Raw genomic sequence first — 19781 nt, forward strand, 5'->3', positions numbered from 1 at the left:
GCCATGCCCTCCTCAGAGAAACTCAGTCACTTGCCTAAGATCGTACAGCTGGTAAGTGGCTGAGGCAGAACTCGAACCCGGGTCTTAGAGGCCCCAGGGCCCTGCCCTGCTGCTGAGAGAAAAGGAACAGCTTCAGTGGACCCAGGGGAAGGCCAAGCCTGTGCTTACCAAGCGGTGAGCAAAGGTCAGACTGAGCACGTAGCCGGGGACAAAACCAGAAGCAAGGCCAGGCCAGTTTTCTCTGGGGGCTGAGCCTGTTCAGCAAGCCCTCCCTACCCCTTCACGAGATCCCTGGAGCAATTAGGGGGCAGGGGCTCAAGCCAGGGGCAGCAGTCCTCCCCAAAGTGGGTGTGGCCCTCAGTGAGAATGATGGCCAGGCCCAGGCATCTTAGTGGGGGGGCAGGGCCCCTGGCACCTCACATCCTGTGCAGCCCAATAAATGTTGGGTGGCCTTCTTCCTTCCCTGAGGTCCAAGTTAGGCTGAAGCCATGAGACCCGGGAGTGGAGGGGACGACACGGTGTGCCCTCCCAGCTCACCCTGTCAGAGCTCTTGGGATAGGTCTCCTTGGGCCCTTGACACAGCCTTGATCCTCAGCCTCCCATCTGCAGGGTGCTGGGCCATACCTAGCTGACACAGGTCATGGCCTCGGTGGGTTCCGTTTATTCACTCGTTGAGGGTGGCTCTGTCTGGCTCTGAACGGGGCCCAGGGTCAGAAGACAGACGTGCCCCTTCTCTCGGAGTCCCAGCAGAGCAAGCAAGGTCCATTTCTGACATCTCCCATCATCCCAGACATGAGAGCACCCCTGCTCAGGCTTCTCTTTCCCTCTGGAAATATCTCTCGTTTGTGCAGTGCTAGGGCAAGGATTAAATGAGATTAGGGTGCCTGGCCCCACGTCAGCATGCCCTGAGTGATACTCCCTACTCTTTTTACTCTTTGCAAGTAAGTGAATGATCCACTTGTTCAAATTGTTTCTACTTTTTATTTTTTTAAAGAAGATTTTATATATTTATTTGAAAGAGAGAAACAGAGAGCACGAGTCAGGGAGGACCAGAGGGACAGGAACAAGCAGACTCCTCGCTGAGCACGGAGCCCGACTCTGGGCTCGATCCCACAACCCCGAGACCATGACCTGAGCCAAAATCAAGAGTCGGACGCTTAACCGACTGAGCCACCCAGTTTTTACTTTTCAGTGTAAAAAGAATCCAAGATTGTAAAATGTTTATAATGCTCAGTGTAAAAAAGCAGGTATAAGGTTTGAAACAAAGGAATCAAGAGTCATCAGAGAGACTTGGCTCTGTCCCAGCGAGTGAAATCTATGCCTTGTCTGTGGGGACTGGCTGGTGGCAGTTCCTGAGCGTCCTGTCCCCTCTGGGCACGATGGTGACAGCCGTCACTCTCAGCTGGATGGGGGAGGAGAGGGCTCAACCTACTTTCTCAAAGTGAAGCCCGAGCTAGCTCAGGCACTGTTTTGCAGTCATTAAGAGAACTTTTACCTAATTAATGGAAGCTGACCCTCTTTCAGGTTTTCCAAATCCAGGCATCAGACAGGCTGTGAGCAAGAGGAGGGAGTGAGCTGGGGCCAAGGACCACTCCTTCTGGGTGAGCGGTCTCAGCTGGCCACCGCCCTTGGAAAGCTCCCGCATGCCTGTGGGCCAAGGTCTGCGGACCCAGCCAGAGGGAGGCCAGCCAGGGCAGCCAGGCTCCCAGTCACAGCGCCAAACAGACACTACATAGAAGCGGGCATGTTGTTTCCATAGCCAAACAGGGATATTTATATGCAGGAAGTTGCACAGTCAACACTGGGTCTTTGTGGAGTTCTAGTTGTGGGGCCATTTGCATGTCGGAGTTGCTGTGAACTCATCTATCAACCCACATTCTAGAGCATTTATAAAAAGGCCTGCTAAAAATGACAAGACCAGTACTGGTGTCTGAGCTCGGCCGCCTCAACAAAATGCCACAGGGCGGGTGGCTTCAACAACAGAGATTTATTTTCCCACAGTTCTGGAGGCTGGAAGTGTGAGATCGGGGAGCAGTATGGCGGGGTTCTGGTGAGGGCCCGCTTCCTGGCCCGCATACAGCCACCTTCTACGTATGTCCTCACATGGCCTTTCCTGGGGTGTGCACAGGAGAGCGAGTGGGAGGGGGGAGGAGAGAGGGAGAGAGAGGTTTTCCTCTTCTTACAAGGTCACTATCCCATCATAAGGACCCCAGCCTCTTGACCTCATCTGCCCTTACCTCCCAGAGGCCCCGTCTCTAAATGCCATTACACTGGGGGTTTGAGCTTTACCATACGAATTTGGGGGGAACGTGAATATTCAGTTCATAACAACTGGCAAAGGAATGAAAAGGGTACTTGCATTGCTGGTTGGGACTATCTCAGTCCCAACCCGACTTCTCAAAATGGCTCTGGGAAAACAGTCCTTTTACCAGAAAATGGCCATCCTTCCCTCCTGTTCTGGAACCCCTTCCTAGGGAGTTTGCTACATCCTCACCCCTGGAAGCGGAAGACCCTGGGTACCCCTGGCCCCAGGCCCCTGGCCACAGCTGGCCAGAAGAGAGTGGACCTTTGACCCAGGAGGAATCAAGCTGGAGGCTGGGCTGAGTTAACTGTATTCACTCTTCCAGAGATGACTGAGATGGGGACCAGGCCAGTTAGCAGGGAAATCTGGACTGGATGGCTATGGGGGTGGAAAAGACATTTTTTTAAAAAAAGATTTTATTTATTTATCTGAGCGAGAAAAAGAAAGCACAAGCAGGGAGAACAGCAGGCAGAGGGAGAGGGAGAAGCAGGCTCCCCGCTGAGCAGGGGACCTGACACGGGGCTAGATCCCAGGACCCTGGGATCGTGACCTGAGTTGAAGGCAGACACTTAGCCGACTGAGCCACCCAGGCACCCTGGTAGGAAAGGCATTTTTAATCGGCCAGGACAAGTCATATATAGGCATAGCCATGCAGCCAGTGTGGAGAGACAGTCAGAGAGATTGAGAGACAGAGAGCATACAAGCAGAAGAAAGCCCAGGGAGGAAGAGAGGAAGAGAGAGAGAGGGATGTAGCTCTCCCATCTCCCATTCCTGATTCTCAGTCCTCCGCCAGCTGCGTGTTAGTTTTGCCCTTCAGTTCCTTGTATTTTTCCAATAACATTTCTTTTTTTTTAATAATAATTTTTTATTATGTTATGTTAGTCACCATACAGTACATCCCAAGTTTTTTATGTAAAGTTCCATGATTCATTACTTGCGTATAACACCCAGTGCACCATGCAATACATGCCCTCCTTAATACCCATCACCGGCCTATCCCAATCCCCCACCCCTCTCCCCTCTAAAGCCTACAGTTTGTTTCGCAGAGTCCATAGTCTCTCATAGTTCCTTCCCCCTTCTGTTTACCCCCCCTTCCTTCTTCCCTTTCTTCTCCTACGGATCTTCCTACTTCTTATGTTCCATAAATGAATGAAACCATATAATTGTCTTTCTCTGCTTGACTTATTTCGCTTAGCATTATCTCCTCCAGTCCCGTCCATGTTGCTGCAAATGTTGTGAAATCGTTCTTTTCGATGGCTGAGTAATATTCCATGGAAGACGTGGTCCAATAACATTTCTTAAAACCTCTTTCTAACCCTAGCTTGAAGGGATTCCAGGGCCTCACTTCCCAGCAGTCCAATGCTGGCCTCCCTTATTTGTGGTGTCTCTAGGCTGTCAACTGTCTGGATTAGGACACGAGGTTGGCCTGGTCAGCAGTGTCCTCGTGTTCTGGGAGGCTTCTGTGCACCCACACGTTGAGCACAGGTGCGTCTGCACTGGGCTAGGCCCCACAGAGCAGGTAGGAGGGAATTCCTTGACATCGCTCGTCATCCCAAACATGACTCCTCTGGCTTCTTTTTCCTTCTAGAAACTTCTCTCGTCTGTGCAGTGCTAGAAGCATTCCAAGTGCCTCTGCATGCCTCCTGGTGAGATCCTGTGATCTCCCCATAGGCCTGCAGGTGGGAGGAAGGTGACTCAGGCCCTGAGGAGGGTTTACCAAGGAGGTTAAGTAAACTGAGGTTTATTGAGTCATGTGCTGTCAAGATCAAGACCTGTAGTGTGTGCCTGGGCAGAGAGGGGACTAGAACAGCCAGGGAGAGCAGAATGTTGGAGGGATGTGGAAGGTGATACAGCTGTGAGCTAACAGGCAGAAAGGCTAGGATTTCTGTGGTGGTTTCGGTGAGTGAGTTATTCAAGAGGGAGGTATTTTTTATTTTTTTAAAGATTTTACCTATTTCTATATTTGAGAAAGAGAGAGAGAGAGAGAATGCATTCAAGCAGGGGGAGGGCAAAGGGAGAGGGAGAGAGAATCTCAAGCAGATTCCACACTGAGCACAGAGCCTGACATGGGGCTCAATCCCATGACCTGAGATCATCGCCTGAGCCGAAATCAAGAGTCAGACACTTAACCCACTGAGCTACCCAGGTGCCCCAAGAGGGAGATTTAAAAAAAAAAAAAAAAACAGCAATAGTGGCAGAGAAGTTTAGGGGTATTGGTTTCTTTCAACTATCTCCCACCTAAAATATCCAGAGGATTGGGATAAATCTGGAGAGTCCCCTGTTCTCCTTCCAACTGCATGAGATTTGAACCAGTGGCTGTGAACTGATTTTTGGAAGCACATCAAACATCAAAAAATTAATAGTTACATAGTTTATGTACTTTAGAAAAATTCCAATTAGCACATCAAACCAGCAATTTCATAGGTATTAATGCTTAGAGTGAAAATAAGTAGCAAATTTAATTTAAAGCCAATCTATAGAAACTGTTAATAGCACCAGTGGTACATGAAATGTCAAAAATTATAAATGTGCAAAGTCAATGATCAACATTCCAGAAACGCTGAGTTGAAATTACCTGGATGAACCAGATACCACAGAATTCATTTCTCTTCCAAACTCAGGCTTTCTTTCCTCTCTATATGCCAGGGGTTCCCAGAACGTGGCTCACTTTGGACAGCAGCAATATCTGGGGGGTTTTAAGAAGTGCAGAATCTTGGGCTCTCCCCCAGAGAGCAGCCCTGGGCAGGCTGGGTGGTCATGGCGCCATGTTGTGACCAGCCCTCCAATTCTGACAAATCCTGCTCCAGCTCAGCCTTCTGAGCCTGAACCTCAGCGAAGCTGAAAGTCTCCTGGAACCGTGTGCGGGAGTGTGTGTTTGCGTATCTCTAGGGAGGTGGGGCTGTCCATGGCTTTCATCAGGCCCTAAGAGGGTGAAGGCCACTGCTCTCTAAGTTCCTGCCACCCCGTTTCTCTGCCACTTGTTGCTGTGTTCATGATTCCATGTGCTTTAACCATAAATGACCCAAACCTTGCCGGGCCATCAGCAGGGCACATCCAGTATGTGCAAAATGGCTGGTGGGTATCTGGGACCTTCCACACCAATGAGACCCTCGAGGACCCAGCTGGGGGCTGCCCAACCCCCAAATCACAGCAGCACTGGGCGCTATCTCCCCAGAGCCCAGATCTCTATGTGTTTCTGACCCTTCCTAAGTCTGTGCTCTCTGCCCAGCTTGGCTTCTCCTTTCATTCCTACTGACAGAACTCCGGCTGTGGCTTCTGGCTTAGAGTGACCTCTGGGTCTGTGCTGGTGTCCCACCTGGTGCCACCCCCCTGCTCCTCAGAGCTCTGTCCTCCAGAGCTCCTCCCTGGAGGGCTGGGCCCACTCGGTCTACAATGAAGTCCACAGAGACTTCTGTTCATCCACTGACCCCTCCTCTAAGAAGCAAATACTGAGCACCCACATGCCCGTGGTCCTGGAGTGATGGACAAGTGGGTCCGATGGTCACAGCACCTGACTACATGACAAGTTGAGATCTCCTCAGGCTACAGCTGGCCAACCCCCACTCCAAGCCCCACCTGGTGGGGTTCCCTGATCCCACAGAGGCTGGTGCTCACCACAGATGCTCGTATCACAGGGTCAGGCCAGGATATGCTTCTCCAACTTGGCCACTGCTTTGTGCCCACCCCCCTCAATGTAATCACCAGGGTCCTTATAAGAGGGAGGCAGGTGGGTCAGAGAGATTCGCAGGTGCTACCACTGCTGGCTTTGAAGATGGAAGAGGAGGCCACGAGACAAGAAGAAAAGGGGCTCAGCTAACACCTTGGTTGTAGCCCAGTGAGACCTGTTTTGGACTCCTGTCTTCGAGCACTGGAAGATGAAGGGTCTGTGCTGTTTGAAGTCTCTAAGTGCGTGCTCACTGGTTACAGCAGCAACAATTAGCTAATATACTCTCCTTACAGATGGAGCCCTATGTCTATCATCCATCATTGATTTCCTCAAATTCTTTCCATGCCAGCAGTGATCAGACTTGTTTTTAAAAATTGGAGCACTGTGATTTTGCTGGGAAAAAATGCCTTCACTTATCAAGAAATATTCACTAGAGGGACATAATCATTGGGTCCAGTATGCAGACACCTTGGGCGGGTGTGCAGTCTCCCCAGCTGATGACGGGCAGACCTGAATAGCCCCATGCAGGGAAGGGAGCTCCCCAAAGCTGGCCAGGCTCACAGCGCTTGGAGCGGGTTGGATGAATTGGTCAGCGGATGCCAGTTCTCTTTACATTTGAGGGTTCTGTGTACACTTTCATGCTTTGTGCTCAACTCTCTGGGTGAACTGATAAATTCTCTACTGCTTGAAGTCAGCGTTTATCCTGGAAAAGATAATCTTTTTTTTTTTTTTCCCCTCTAGGCCAATTGGGACAATAACAGGGAAAGCCAAGCCCTTTATATTCTTCATCTCATGGAACACCCAGGGCAATCCTAATGATCGTTACTATCCTCGTGCCGTTTCCAACATTTGTATGATGGAGGACATACAGGTTCAGAGAGGTTAACTGACTCAGCTCAGGTCACACAGCCAGCACGTGGCAGAGGCAGCCTGGCCCCGGCGGAGAGCATGATTTCTAAACTTGTCCTCACCACCTTGAATTTAGGACATTCTGACTTAAAGCAAACAGCCTTTCCTGAGAAAACAGCCTTAGAAGATTATAGACAATTCGGAAGGAGATCAAAAGTAGACAGTGCCCAAGCCTGGGGCCCTGCGGTTAGAAGATGCGTGCACTCTACCCGTGCTCCTTTATTTTGACAATTTCTGTGATATTTCTCCAATGAATACACAAATCAGCCATAACGATATTTTTCCAAACACAGCCTAGGTGGGTCTGTTTTTCTTAGATTGACCATCAAGATGGCTTGATCTTGACCCTGAGCTAGAATCTCTCCATGTCTCACCCTTGACTTGGAACCCAAGTTCGCCGACTGTGAGTGACTTTGATCCTGACTGAACAGGTTCCAAAGAGGCCAGAAACCCGTGGAAAGCACGTTCCAGAGAGCAGCTATGATATCTCAGGCACTTGGAAAAATTGTCCGTGTGCCAGATGCTTTTTTACTCCGGAAACAGAAAACCTTAGAATCATTTTAAAGTTCAAAGCTAACTTCCTAAAAAGGAACTTAGAGAAAAGAAGGCTTTCCTCCAGTATTCAAGAATCCACCAAGGAATGTTTTTATCACTCAGATGAGAGGAAAAAAAAAATCTTATAGATACGCTCACTTTCATGAGAGGATTTAGATATATAGAGCATCATGAAAAATAAAGCTCGTTAGTCGGGGTTTAATAAAGTTAAAATACTTGGAAGTTTTTTGTCCCATTAGTGGGATTTAATGGGAATCTGTTTGGGCTCAGGCACACTGAGTGAATCAGCTGTGAGTGAGAAATTGGGTTTTCCTAACCTACCTATTTGGACAGCGGTATGGGGGGTGGAGGGAGCTGAGGGTCTTGGGGAAGGGGCGGCGGTTGTCCATCCATCACGTCTCGCCCCTGCCGGCCCAGGGCAGGCGCACCGCACGCAAACACTGACTGGCTGGACGAGGTGCTAAGGAGTCAGTGTGCCAGGAGCTCAGTGCCGTGATGGACTGAAACCCTGACACAAGGAGGTCGTATAAACCTGATTGAGCAGTGCTTCCCAAGTCAACCCCAGGAAAAAACCCTTGCCACTTCCAGACAGGACCTGGGGGTCAAGGTCCTCAGGCCAGCTTGCCTTCCTCCCTTCTCCCAGCTGGTCCCTGCTCCAGAGGTTCCCAAGCTTCTCGGAGCCTTTGAAGGCATCATCCAAGCCGCTTGTTCTCTGGAGAACCTGTTCTAGAGGGTTTGTCTCTGGAGGAAACATACTCATTAAATAATAATGAATCAGCGCCCCATTTTTAAACTCATCAAAGATGTAGCTAATAAATGGCCAGAGCTTCTAGCCGTGGGAGACGCCGGTCCTGGTGCATGAACCTCCAGCCAAAAGTGAAGGTGACCGAGGCAAAACCAGCTAGTGCTGGAGTCCAGGAGTGTGGGGTGAGTTCCCCAGGAGGCGGATTGGCCAGACAGACCTCCGCTGGGATCTCCATCAGGCTTTGGGGTCCAGGCATCGTGGGTTGCGGGCCACCTCCCTCTACCTTCCTTCTGCTCCAGTAATCCCGTCCCATCAGCAGCCTTTATACGGGCCACATGCTTCACCTGGTCCACGCCTCTGCCTCTTCCATCCCCGTGCCCTGCAGGGTCCCACTCTACCTGAGAACGCGCTCTCTGCGAAAGTGTGCTCTTGGAAGGACTTGGATCATTCGGATAGGGTAAGCGTGAAAAAATTACCTTATTTTCAAGTTAGAGAGCCTTACTTTATAATACATAAAACCATACGCATTCTCCTCTTATAAATAATTAAGAAGTGATGTAAGATTGTTTAATGATGCTTAGCTCAAAGGCCTCCATGCAGGCCTCCTTGATACCCCTTTGGTGATCGCCCCCCCTTCATTCGAACACATGATTTTTTTTTTCCTATCCCAAAGGCAAGGCCAGTGGAGGTACAAAGATTGAGAGATGGCCTGACTCAGGTTCCCAGACATCTAATTAGCCACCTGAGCTCTTCTCCCAAAGAAACCCACTAAGGAATGTTCCAGGCAGATGCCCCCTCTTTAGTGCTCACTCTTTTGCCCTGACCCAGTGGGGTCTCCCAGGGACACTCAAGGACTGCTGCCAACAGGGAAAGGAGTGCAGGCTGCCAGTCTTCCTGTGGGCATTTCCTCTATGTCCAAAAGACCACAGCTCCAAAAGCGGGGGAAGGTGAACCCAAGGTGATGAGAAAAAGAATTCCTCCTGAGGCCCAGCTACTCTGCCCCAGCAGCTCCCCGAGACGCCAGGGGGAGCTCTGGAAAGCAACGGCCGACAGGCTCAGAGATACAACCCCGTGGCTCAGCCCACCAAAATGCCCTTGGTCCCACAATCCATAACCATCCTTGGATTGAGGAGGGTATTCTGTGCCCCCCTCACAGAGGGAGGGCCCTAACCTGGCTTTGGGGTTCTGGTTCTCGTCTGCCACCCTGGTCCCATCTGTGCCCCGAGCCCCTCTGCGAAGCCTCACCTGCCCAAGCTGCTCGGCAATTGTTTGATGAAGGAATACAGGAAGGAATTGTGCCATTCTGTGGTGGTGCTGGGGGTGTCCTTACTTGGGGAGGCAACGGGCTCATGGAGGTGGAGAAAGGGCCCTGAGGTACACGATGTTGGTGTCAGGCTGCCAGGCCCGCAGCCTGCTAAGGCAGTGAGGCCCCAGGGCTGGGCTGTTAGAACTCGCGTGCTCTGAGCCTCTGGGCTCCTCTGTCTGCTGGTGGAAGCCCCCTGGGCTGCCCCGCTGAGGCCAGAGAGGGCCCCCACAGGCAAGGGGGAGTTCTCTAAGTAATTGTCTCCCTCCATCTCTGGCCACGGGGAACAAGCTGTGGCCCCTGACTCCCACCGCCTTGCTGTCACCCTGCCTCTCCTGTGGGGGTCCTCTCTAAGGGTGGGGTTTGCGAGATATGAGACTTTGAACTCCAGGAAGGGGTGGGATTGAGTGTGGGGTTGGGGAGATGGTCTGTTGTCTGATTTCCCAGAAAGTTTAAGACACACATGGAGACACTGGTTCCTACCGCTGCCAGGCTGTGTGATGCTGAGGGCACCAGAGAAGGGGCAGGACTAAACACAGAAGAGGAACTCTGAGTGGGACATGGAAGAGGGGAGGGGAAGACAGAGGTGTGACAGGGGCTGGGACATTCCCACCAACGGTCTTACTGCCTTAACCTGAGCATTTTTCCAAAAGGCAAAACTGGGTGGGTCATTGGCAAAACACAGCAAAATGGTCACAAATCCGGGAGCCCCAAGTCCTAATTCAGCTTGTCCAGTGACTGTGCGAACATCCCAAATTTTAAATCAAAATAGAAAAGAAGAGCCTACCCACCACATTCCAAGAGCAGCGCGTCCCCCGACATGTGAGTCACACCGTGCTTTGGCTTGATGCCAGGCAGGCGTATGCCTCTGGAAGGTTCAGAGGGGCCGGGCCTTTTGTCCTTTCGAGATGGGACCCTGAGGCGCCGGTGCAATAGGAGGGGGCAGCACAGCTGTGGGCTGTCACTCCAAGGCTGAGACGTCCGGTCCCCAGGTGTACTTCCTGGCCTGAGATTTGAGCCGTGCCACAGAGTAATCACGGTTTGTTTGGCACTTCACCGTTTACATATACAGTTTTTATTACGGCTGGAGCCATGGGCAGGTGACCTATGCAGTCACACAGGACTCCACGCTCAGAAGGGCCCCTCACTTGGTTTAAGACTCTGTTATTGCCATTCTTAATACTTTTAAAATTCTTCATTCTTGAAATTTGAACCAATTTCGAACAAACGGCCTCACATGTTCAGTTTGCATGGGGCCCAGCCAATGATATATCCAGTCCTGTGTGTTATCTCACTGGTCCCCATAGCCATGACATGAGAGGGGCCTGGAAGGGATCATTACCCCACTTCACAAATGGGAAAACTGAGTCCTGACAGAGAATGGTGAAGCCAAGACTAGACTCAGATCTCCACAATGAAATTCTCTCTCGGGGCTCTTTCTCAATGAATGGATGTGTGGTGGTCTCCTTCCCCTTCACACACCTGCCTGGGGTCTTTCCAATCCGGCCGCAACCCCCATTCCATCTCTTATTTCATCTTGTTTCAGTAAGAATAGTGAAACTGTGGGCTCACCTGCCAGTGAGGTGCTCCTGGGGGTTGGGCCCCCTGGAAGATGCTTCTTCTCCTGTCTTCTGTCCTGTCCGGGACGCCCTCACCCCCCGAGAGCAGGTCGCCGTGTCCCCAGCAAGATCCGTGTGCCCTCCACCCCGTCCCAGAGAGCCTGCAGCCAAGTGCTTTGTCCTCTCCTAGGAAAGGCTCCCTGGGAAGCATTCCTGACCTTCAGACCCGTCTCGGCCCAGAGCTGGCCCCATGCCCATGAGAATCACTTCCTGCCTGGGTGTTTACCTTCCTGGGCCCCATAGGTCCAGCCAGGGTGGAGGCTGCACACACCTGACCCAGAGGCCATGCAGGAGTCAAGGAGCCACCCATGGTCAAGGCCAGGAACAGCCGTTACCAAATCCTGGTGCAAGGTAACCCCGATGGTCCCTTGGCACACCTGATCCCTCATCCCTCAGCACTGGCCAGGGAGCCACACAGCATTCGACTCTGAGGCTTGGGAATGGGCTTGGGGTCCTCTAGGGTTCCATTCACTTCTTGCACCTTGCCATCATGCCTCAGCATGGTCACTTCCAGCTGTGGGACACCCGCTGCTTTGTGAGGGAGCTGCTCCATTACTATGATTATTATTATCACTAACAGCTACCTTCTATTCGGTGACAGGTACCGGGCTAAGTACTTTATTTAAGCACTTTATGTAATCGTTGCGTAATCTCTGTGAGCAGAGAATTATACCCATTTTAAAAATACAGGAACAGAGGCTCAGAGAAGTTGATCGTCTTGCCCAAGGTCACACAGCTAGTAAGTTGGGGATCCAAGATTCAAACTAGGCCAGTTTGTATTAGAACCTGGGTTCTTAACCACTACCATTATTTGCCATGTTTAATTGCCAGAATGTTCATTTTTATAAACGCAAATTAGCCATCATATTGGCTATCTCTTGGGGCGCCTGGGTGGCACAGTCGTTAAGCACCTGCCTTCGGCTCAGGGCGTGATCCCGGCGTTCTGGGATAGAGCCCCACATCAGGCTTCTCTGATAGAAGCCTGCTTCTTCCTCTCCCACTCCCCCTGCTTGTGTTCCCTCTCTTGCTGGCTGTCTCTCTCTGTCAAAATAAATAAAATCTTAAAAAAAATATATTGGCAATCTCTTGCTGACCACAAATTAACCTCAGATGTGGTAGCTTGAAACAGCACACATTTGTCACTTCACAGTTTCTGTGGGTCAGGAATCAGGGCACGGCTTAGAAGGGTGCTCTGCTCAGGGTCTCACATGGGATGTAGTCCAGGGTCTCCTTCCGTGCTTATGAGGTTGTTGGCAGCATTCAGTTCCTTGTGAGCTGTTGGACTGAGGGCTTCAATCCCTCTCTGACTGTTGGCCTGAGGCCACCACATGGGCCTCTATACTGTGTTACCTTGTCACCAGGAAGGTGGAAGTCACCTTCTTTTGTAGTCTATTCACAGAAGTAACAGCCCATCACTTTTGCTGCCTTCTTCTTGCTAGGAGAAAGTCGTCAGGTATGGCCTACACTCAAAGGTAGGGGATTACACAAAGGCACGAATGCCAGGAGGTAGGGATTGCTGAAGGCCATCTTTGAAGAGCTGTCTACCACAGCCACCTAATTGCCACAAAACATTGCTTTCAGTTTTGCCTCTGAAAGCCAGATAGAAGTAGTCTCTTATCCATCCATCATCCATCTATCCATCCATCCAACCATCCATCCATCCATCCATCCAACCATCCATCCATCCATCCAACCATCCATCCATCCAACCATCCATCCATCCATCCATCCATCATCCATCCATCCATCCAACCATCCATCCATCCATCCATCCATCCATCCATCCATCCATCCATCATCCATCCATCCATCCATCCATCCATCCATCCATCCAAACATCCCTTTATTCACTTAACAAACATTTGAGCAGGACATTATAAGCCAGACCGCACATTAGGCTCAGAAGATACCAGAATAAATACAGTTATTCCCACTCACCCTCCTTGTCCCCCATCACCAAAGGCTCCCCATTGAACATCTGTATATACAAGTGTTGCAGGGAGTGTCCTCCGAGTAAGCTGTTCTTCAGGAGCATCTTCCCTTCAGCTGGTCCTCATACACTACAACTCTTCAGCTCCTGTCCTCCTGCTCACTCTCCTTTCATTGTTGCACTCGTTTAAAGCCGGTATTTTAAGCAAGTCCTAAGTGCAGAGTGTTATGGTAGCTGGGGCATGCATGCATGTGTGTGCATGAGTGCATGTGTGTAGGGTTATATCTGATTTTCTTGGCATGCTTTCCCCCTTCCTCATTAGCAATTTTCTTGTCTTCCCTTAGTTCCCAAGGCAAGTGGGCCTGAAGTTTTTTGGAGACACCTCTCCTGCCACAACTACTCCAGCACCCACCTTAGAGCTGTGCTTGAAGTAAAGCAGACCGTTGGTGGGGTGCCTGGTAGAGTGAGAGCAGGGGCCAAGCAGGAACAGGTTCCACACTCCTGGATGGGCAGGGCCAGAGGAGAACAAGAGAAACATGGACTGCAACCTTACCTGCCTATGGACGCCATCTCCTGACCTTGCTCCCCAGAGCCCAGGGCTGAGTGAGTGAGCGCTAAAGAGAGTTGATGGGGTCTGTGGGATTTACATCTTGAGGTGGCCAGTGGATATCTTGGGAGAGGAATGGTCAAATCTTTCATAGGGGAGACCATTTATTTCATATCTTTGGTGAGCACCTGGTAGGTATAGATACCGTGCTAGGCCCTATTGGTGCCACTGGGAACATCCCGAAGGTGAATCTAATTTCTTTTTTTCTCCTCTACTCCATCTCACTGCCTTGGAATAGCCCCCCAGCAGCTCTTACCCTGACTAGTGCAGCGTCCTCTAAACAGGTCTCCTGGCTCAATTGCTTCCAGTCCTTCCCACTCCATCCCACTCAGTATGCCATGTGAGTCTGCTAACAGCCCTGATCTTGTCACTTTCTTGCTCAAAAACATTTTATATAACCTCTGCGAACAGTTTCATGAGTATTGGTCTAGAAATGTTCTCTCTGTACCTAACCTCTCTTTCTCTCTCAATCTCTCTCTGTGTCTCACACACACATGCATGCGCACCCCCCCCACACCCCTGTATTTTCCTTAGGTGGGGCCACAGCATGTATACACTGTTCTATGTTGTCTTGAAGATTTTCCGATTCTGCACACATTGGAGTCCTGCACTCTTTAATGACCATCTACTGTTGTGCTGTAAGAATATTCTGGGATGATACTGATGGCCATGGACTGAATGTTTGTGTCCCTCAAAATTCGTATGTTGAAAACTAATCCCTAAAGTAATGATATTAGGAGGTGAGGTCTGTGGAAGGTGATTAGGTTATGAGGGTTCTACCTATGAGGGACCTATAGAGTCTTACAAAAGATACCCCAGAGACCTCCCTTGCCCTTCCACTATGGCTGTCTATGAACAATAGAGGGCTTTCATCAGACAGTGAATTTGCCAGCGCCTTGATCTTGGACTTCCCAGCCTCCCCAACTGTGAGAAATAGATTTCTGTTGTTTTTAAGCCCCCCAGCCTATGATATTTTGTTCTAGGAGCCCAAATGGGTTAAGACACAGAGAAATCCCTTTCAAGACCTGGGATGTCCTTGACCAGAAGCTTTTGTGTTGTTTTCTGGGTGATAATTTTTGATAGCTCATTAATGGACTTAATAATCATAAAATAAGCATTTTAAAGTGATGATTATAAATATGCATTGGCAGGAATTGAATATTGAAGTGTAGTAAGTTTAATTCTTTACAAGAGAATTTCTTTTAAGATTATCTAGTAACTTTCTTTGTTGAGTTTGCTGTTGGGAGTGGGGAGAGGAGAAGAATTTCAATGTTTTAAATTTTAAAAAATTACAATTGTTATTTTAAAAATGCATTTGATTTTTTTTAAGTGTGGGGCTTGAACTCATGACCCTGAGATCAAAACCTGAGCTGAGATCAAGAGTCAGATGCTTAACCGAATGAGCCACCAGGCAACCCCCAAAAAACATTTGAAATATATAAAGTCCTGATCAAGAAAAAAACTAAGCAGAAGCATGAATAATTACCGTGATATCTATTGGCCACCTCTGGGCCAGGCTCAGTTCTAAGCACTTTACACGAATTAGCTTGTTTAATCATTACTATGGTCTTATGATGAGAGAGCAAGGTATATAGAGGTTCAGTAGCTCTCCCAAGGTCACATGAAATTTCCTGAACACACAGAAATACTGATCTATCTCTCTCTCTCTCTCCAGGGTGCCATAATTCTATATCTACCCTGGTGAGCTAGTTTATTAGGGATTATACACACATGGCCAAAGGATATGTTTATTTTAGGTTCACAGCTATGGGGGAACAAGAATAAAAACTTGGGACCTGAACACAGCAGGAAGTTTGGAGAGGAATTATGGCTCAAAAGTAAAACAAATGTCCTAGGAAATAGGTAGAAAGAGAATCACCAATAAAAAAATAGAAAACAAGATGGGTTTGTACATGGGGGTCCAAGCTTTTGCTGCTCATGAAGCACAGAAACTCTAAGAAATTGAGGGAAAAAGTTGAGAAAGATTGAGGTAGAAACTACTATGGGGAGAAACGACTATCCGGGGCACTACTGGCGGCACCTCCACCACCACACCCTAAAGATTATTCCCAATGAGGATGAGCTCACACACGAAAATTATAAAATATTTGGGGAAGACCAATATGAAGGATATAAATGACTGTAAATGATTAAAATATTAGTATAACAAATCAAAACATTTGAGGAAGTCCAATATGAAGAAAAGCATCCCACAAAAATAGGATGTTGACATATTAGGAGATAGAAACAATAGAATAATATAAAAAGACACATTTAAAAAATAAGTCTGTTTCAAGTGTTTAAAGAGGTAAAGCAGTAAAGTATATGAAACAAGAATAGGAAATTAATTTTAAAAATTAAGACCTTATTTTTTAGGACAGTTTTAGATTCATAGCAAAACTGAGAGGAAGGTACAGAGGTTTCTCATTTACCCCCTGCCCCAACCCATGCACAGCCTCCCCCACTAACAACGTCCCCACCAGAGTGGTACCTTGTTATAATAAATGAACCTACATCGATGTATCGTTATTACCCAGAGTCCGTAATTTACATTGGAGTTCACTCCTGGTGGGTTTGGATAAAGATATGACGGCATATATCCATTATGGTACATTACAGAGTATTTTCACTGTACTGAAAATCACTTGTGTTTCCCCTACTCACTTACCCCCCTCTATAACCTCCGGCAACCACTGATCTTTGTACTGTCTCCATTGTTCTGCCTTTTCCAGAATGTCATAGAGTTGAAGTCATACAGTATGGAACGTTTCAGATTGGTTCCTTTTACTTAGTAATACGCTCCTTGTCTTTTCGTAGCTTGATAGCTCATTTGTTTTTAGGGCTGAGGAAAATAATTTTTTTAAAAAAGTAGTTTCAAAGAACTCAATAGAAATTGTAGAAATAAAAAAATGTTGCGTTAAAAACGACTTAGCTACAGGGTTGCCTGGCTGGCTTGGTCAGTAGAGTGTACAACCCTTGATCTTGGGGGTCATGCATTTGAGCCCCATGTTGGGTGTAGAGATTACTTAAAAACGAAATCTTTAAAAAATAAAAGCTTAGCTAGAGACAACTTTAAATTTGGTCATTTGGGCAATATGTCTGTCTTCTCTGGCCTCTGTAGCTTATGTGCTTGTCTTTCTTACCCACAGAAATAATCAGCACTTGGAGCTCTGGGACCTCATCCATGATCTCTCTCCATCTCCTCCCCAAGGTAGTATGGATATTCAGTGAGTACTTTTGAAGAGTTAACCAATTGATCCCTTGGAGTCAAATAGGAGTTAAATTTGCATGCTCAATCAAGCCCATTTCTATAAGCTCTTTAGGCCCTTTTTTTTTTTTTTTACTTTATTTATTTATTTATTTATTTATTTATTTATTTATTTATTTATTTGACAGAGATAGAGACAGCCAGCGAGAGAGGGAACACAAGCAGGGGGAGTGGGAGAGGAAGAAGCAGGCTCATAGCGGAGGAGCCTGATGTGGGGCTTGATCCCATAACGCCGGGATCACGCCCTGAGCCGAAGGCAGACGCTTAACCGCTGTGCCACCCAGGCGCCCCTCTTTAGGCCCTTTTGAAACCATATATCCCCACTCAGTGATCTGGCCAGGATAGAGTTAATAGGTACCCTTAAGCCACATTTTAAAGCCTTTCATTGTATTACTTACCATTATTTTAAAAATAATACTTTTTTAAACTAATAATATTCATATGCACCTAGAGGAATACAAAGAAGTCAGTAAATACCACTTGTAATCACCACTAGTTAAAATTGGGGCATCTGGGTGGCACAGTCAGTGGTTAAGCATCTGACTCTTGGTTTCAGTTCAGGTAGTAATCTCAGGGTCATGAGGTTAAGCCCTACATTGGGCTCTGCACTCAGTGTGGAGTCTGCTTAAGATTCTCTCTCCCTGAGGAGCCTGGGTGGCTCAGTTGGTTGAGCCTCAGACTTTTTTTTTTTTTTTAAAGATTTTATTTATTTATTCGACAGAGGTAGAGACAGCCAGCGAGAGAGGGAACACAAGCAGGGGGAGTGGGAGAGGAAGAAGCAGGCTCATAGCAGAAGAGCCTGATGTGGGGCTCGATCCCGGAAGGCCGGGATCACGCCCTGAGCCGAAGGCAGACGTTTAATGACTGCGCCACCCAGGCGCCCCGAGCCTCAGACTTTTGATTTCTGCTCGGGTCCTGATCTCAGGTTGGTGAGATCGAGCCCCCGAGATGGACTACTCACTCAGCACAATCTGCTAGGGACTCTCTCTCTCTCCCCAAGAATAAATAAATAAATCTTAAAAAAAAATTTTTTTTTCCCTCCTTGGGCACTTGGGTAGCTCAGTCGGTTAAGTGTTGGACTCTTGGTTTCAGCTCAGGTCATGATCGCAGGGTTGTGAGCTTGAGCCCTGCACAGGGCTCTGCACTGAGCATGGAGCCTGCTTGGGATTCTCTCTCTCCCTCTCCCTCTGCCCCACCACCCCTTGCATGCTCTCTTTCTAAAAAAAAAAATAATAATAATAAATTAAATAAATTGAAATTAATTTTGTTCCATGCCCTGTGCTAAGTTTTGGGGGTGTGGCAATGGATATTTTGATATAATTTTTGTTTATTTTATATAGATTTTTGAGTGTACAATATACACATTTACAAAAGTGGGATCCTACCTTGTATGCCATCATGTATCCTGCTTTTTTTTTTAAAGATTTTATTTATTTGAGAGAGAGAGAATGAGCAGTGAGGAGGGGCAGAGGGAGAGAGAGAGAGAGAGAGAGAGAGAGAGAGAAGCAGGCTCCCCACAGAGCAGGAAGCCCGTTGTGGGGCTCAGTCCGAGGACCTGGAGATCACGACCTGAGCTGAAGGCAGACGCTTAACTGACTGAGCCACCCAGGCGCCCCTGTATCCTGCTTTTTATACTTCAAACCATCCCAGCATTTTCTTGTGCATGATCTAGTCTTTGAAACATGATTTTCATTAATTGGTGCCTAATATTCCATTTTATGGATGGGTCACAATTTCTCTAACCAGCTACTACTGCTACTCTTAACACATTTTATTTTTAAAGATTTATTTCTGTATTTGAGAGAGAGAGTGCATGAAAGAGCTTGGGGGGAAGGGGCAGAGGGAGAGGGAGAGTCTTAAGCAGACTCCACACCAAGTGTGGAGCCTGATGCAGGGCTCGATCTCATGACCCTGAGACTCCAACCTGAGCCAAAACCAAGAGTTGGATGCCTAACTAACTGCACCACCCAGGGGCCTCTAACCCCCTTTGAAAAGCTCTTCTGTGACCCAGTGAGTTAGCTGGAAGATAAGAAGAATTTAGTAAAGGTATCAGCTTCAAGGTAATTCCCAGACCTCCCACCACGGGGTGTGGGTCAGAGCTGGGGGGTGGGGTTTACTGGGTCTCTCACATGGGCTGGCCTTCAGGTGGGGCTTTCAAAGAAAAATTCTGGGTCAGACCGTGACTGTTCCTCTGAGAACAGTGAGAGGGCTCTAGACCAGAGCAGGACAGGGAACCTAGAACCGACCATCCAGGGGACACTCCACTGTGAGGCACCCCCGGGGAGAGAGGTGCCAAGGTGTGTCCATACCTGCCTCTGAGCCACTGGATCCGTCTGGAGCTGATGGTCCTTTGAAAGGACTTTGTCCACTGGAAGGAAAGAGAACGAATGAGGAAGACCTCCCTCACCCCGGGGTCCTAGACGGTGACAGGGAGTGCACTTTGAGTGGAATTGGGCTGCCTTTTGATCTTTCCAGCTCATTCAGCTTCACCCACACCGTCTGGTGGTGGACTGTGGTGAGGTGGGTTACACAGGTGGTCCCCAATTTACGATGGTTCGACTTAGGATTTTTCAGCATTAAGAGGGTGTAAAAGCAATATACATTCAGTAAAAATCATCCATGGAGTTGGGAATTTGGATCTTGTCCTGGGCTAGCGATGTGCAGTCCACCCACTCTCGGGATCAGCAGCTCCCAGTCCGCCAGCGATCACCAGGGTCAACACCTGATACATGGACAAGCGTTCCGTGACCACACAGCCATTCTGTCTGTCCCTTTCAGCACAGTATTCAGTACATTACGTGAGATAATCAACAGTTTATTATAAAATAGGCTCTGTGTTAGATGATTAGCCCAACCTGCCGGGTATTGCCAGTGTT

General features: G+C 48.4%; 1 protein-coding gene and 1 long non-coding RNA gene across 3 annotated transcripts in view; one reads left to right on the top strand and one right to left on the bottom strand.

Annotated features, from left to right (window-relative positions):
- Nucleotides 1-11265, bottom strand: part of NGEF (neuronal guanine nucleotide exchange factor) — a 103022-nt gene extending 91757 nt beyond the window's left edge. The window contains exons 1-2 of one of the 2 annotated variants that reach the window (XM_045794104.2): nt 11054-11265; nt 10273-10487 (exon numbers count right to left, since the gene is read on the bottom strand). The gene's annotated coding sequence lies outside the window, so the exon portion shown is untranslated. The remainder of the gene's footprint in view (nt 1-10272; nt 10488-11053) is intronic. The other variant, XM_045794105.2, reaches the window with a different exon arrangement.
- A 25-nt stretch (nt 11266-11290) lies between these two features.
- Nucleotides 11291-16958, top strand: LOC123790118 (uncharacterized). The gene is made up of 3 exons (XR_006779011.2): nt 11291-11451; nt 13375-13633; nt 16787-16958. It is a non-coding gene; the product is annotated as an uncharacterized LOC123790118 (long non-coding RNA).
- The last annotated feature ends 2823 nt before the right edge of the window (nt 16959-19781 follow it).

The sequence above is a fragment of the Ursus americanus genome, chromosome 1 (assembly GCF_024610735.1).
Source record: "Ursus americanus isolate L20-20 chromosome 1, mUrsAme1.1.p, whole genome shotgun sequence".
Lineage (NCBI taxonomy): Eukaryota > Metazoa > Chordata > Mammalia > Carnivora > Ursidae > Ursus > Ursus americanus.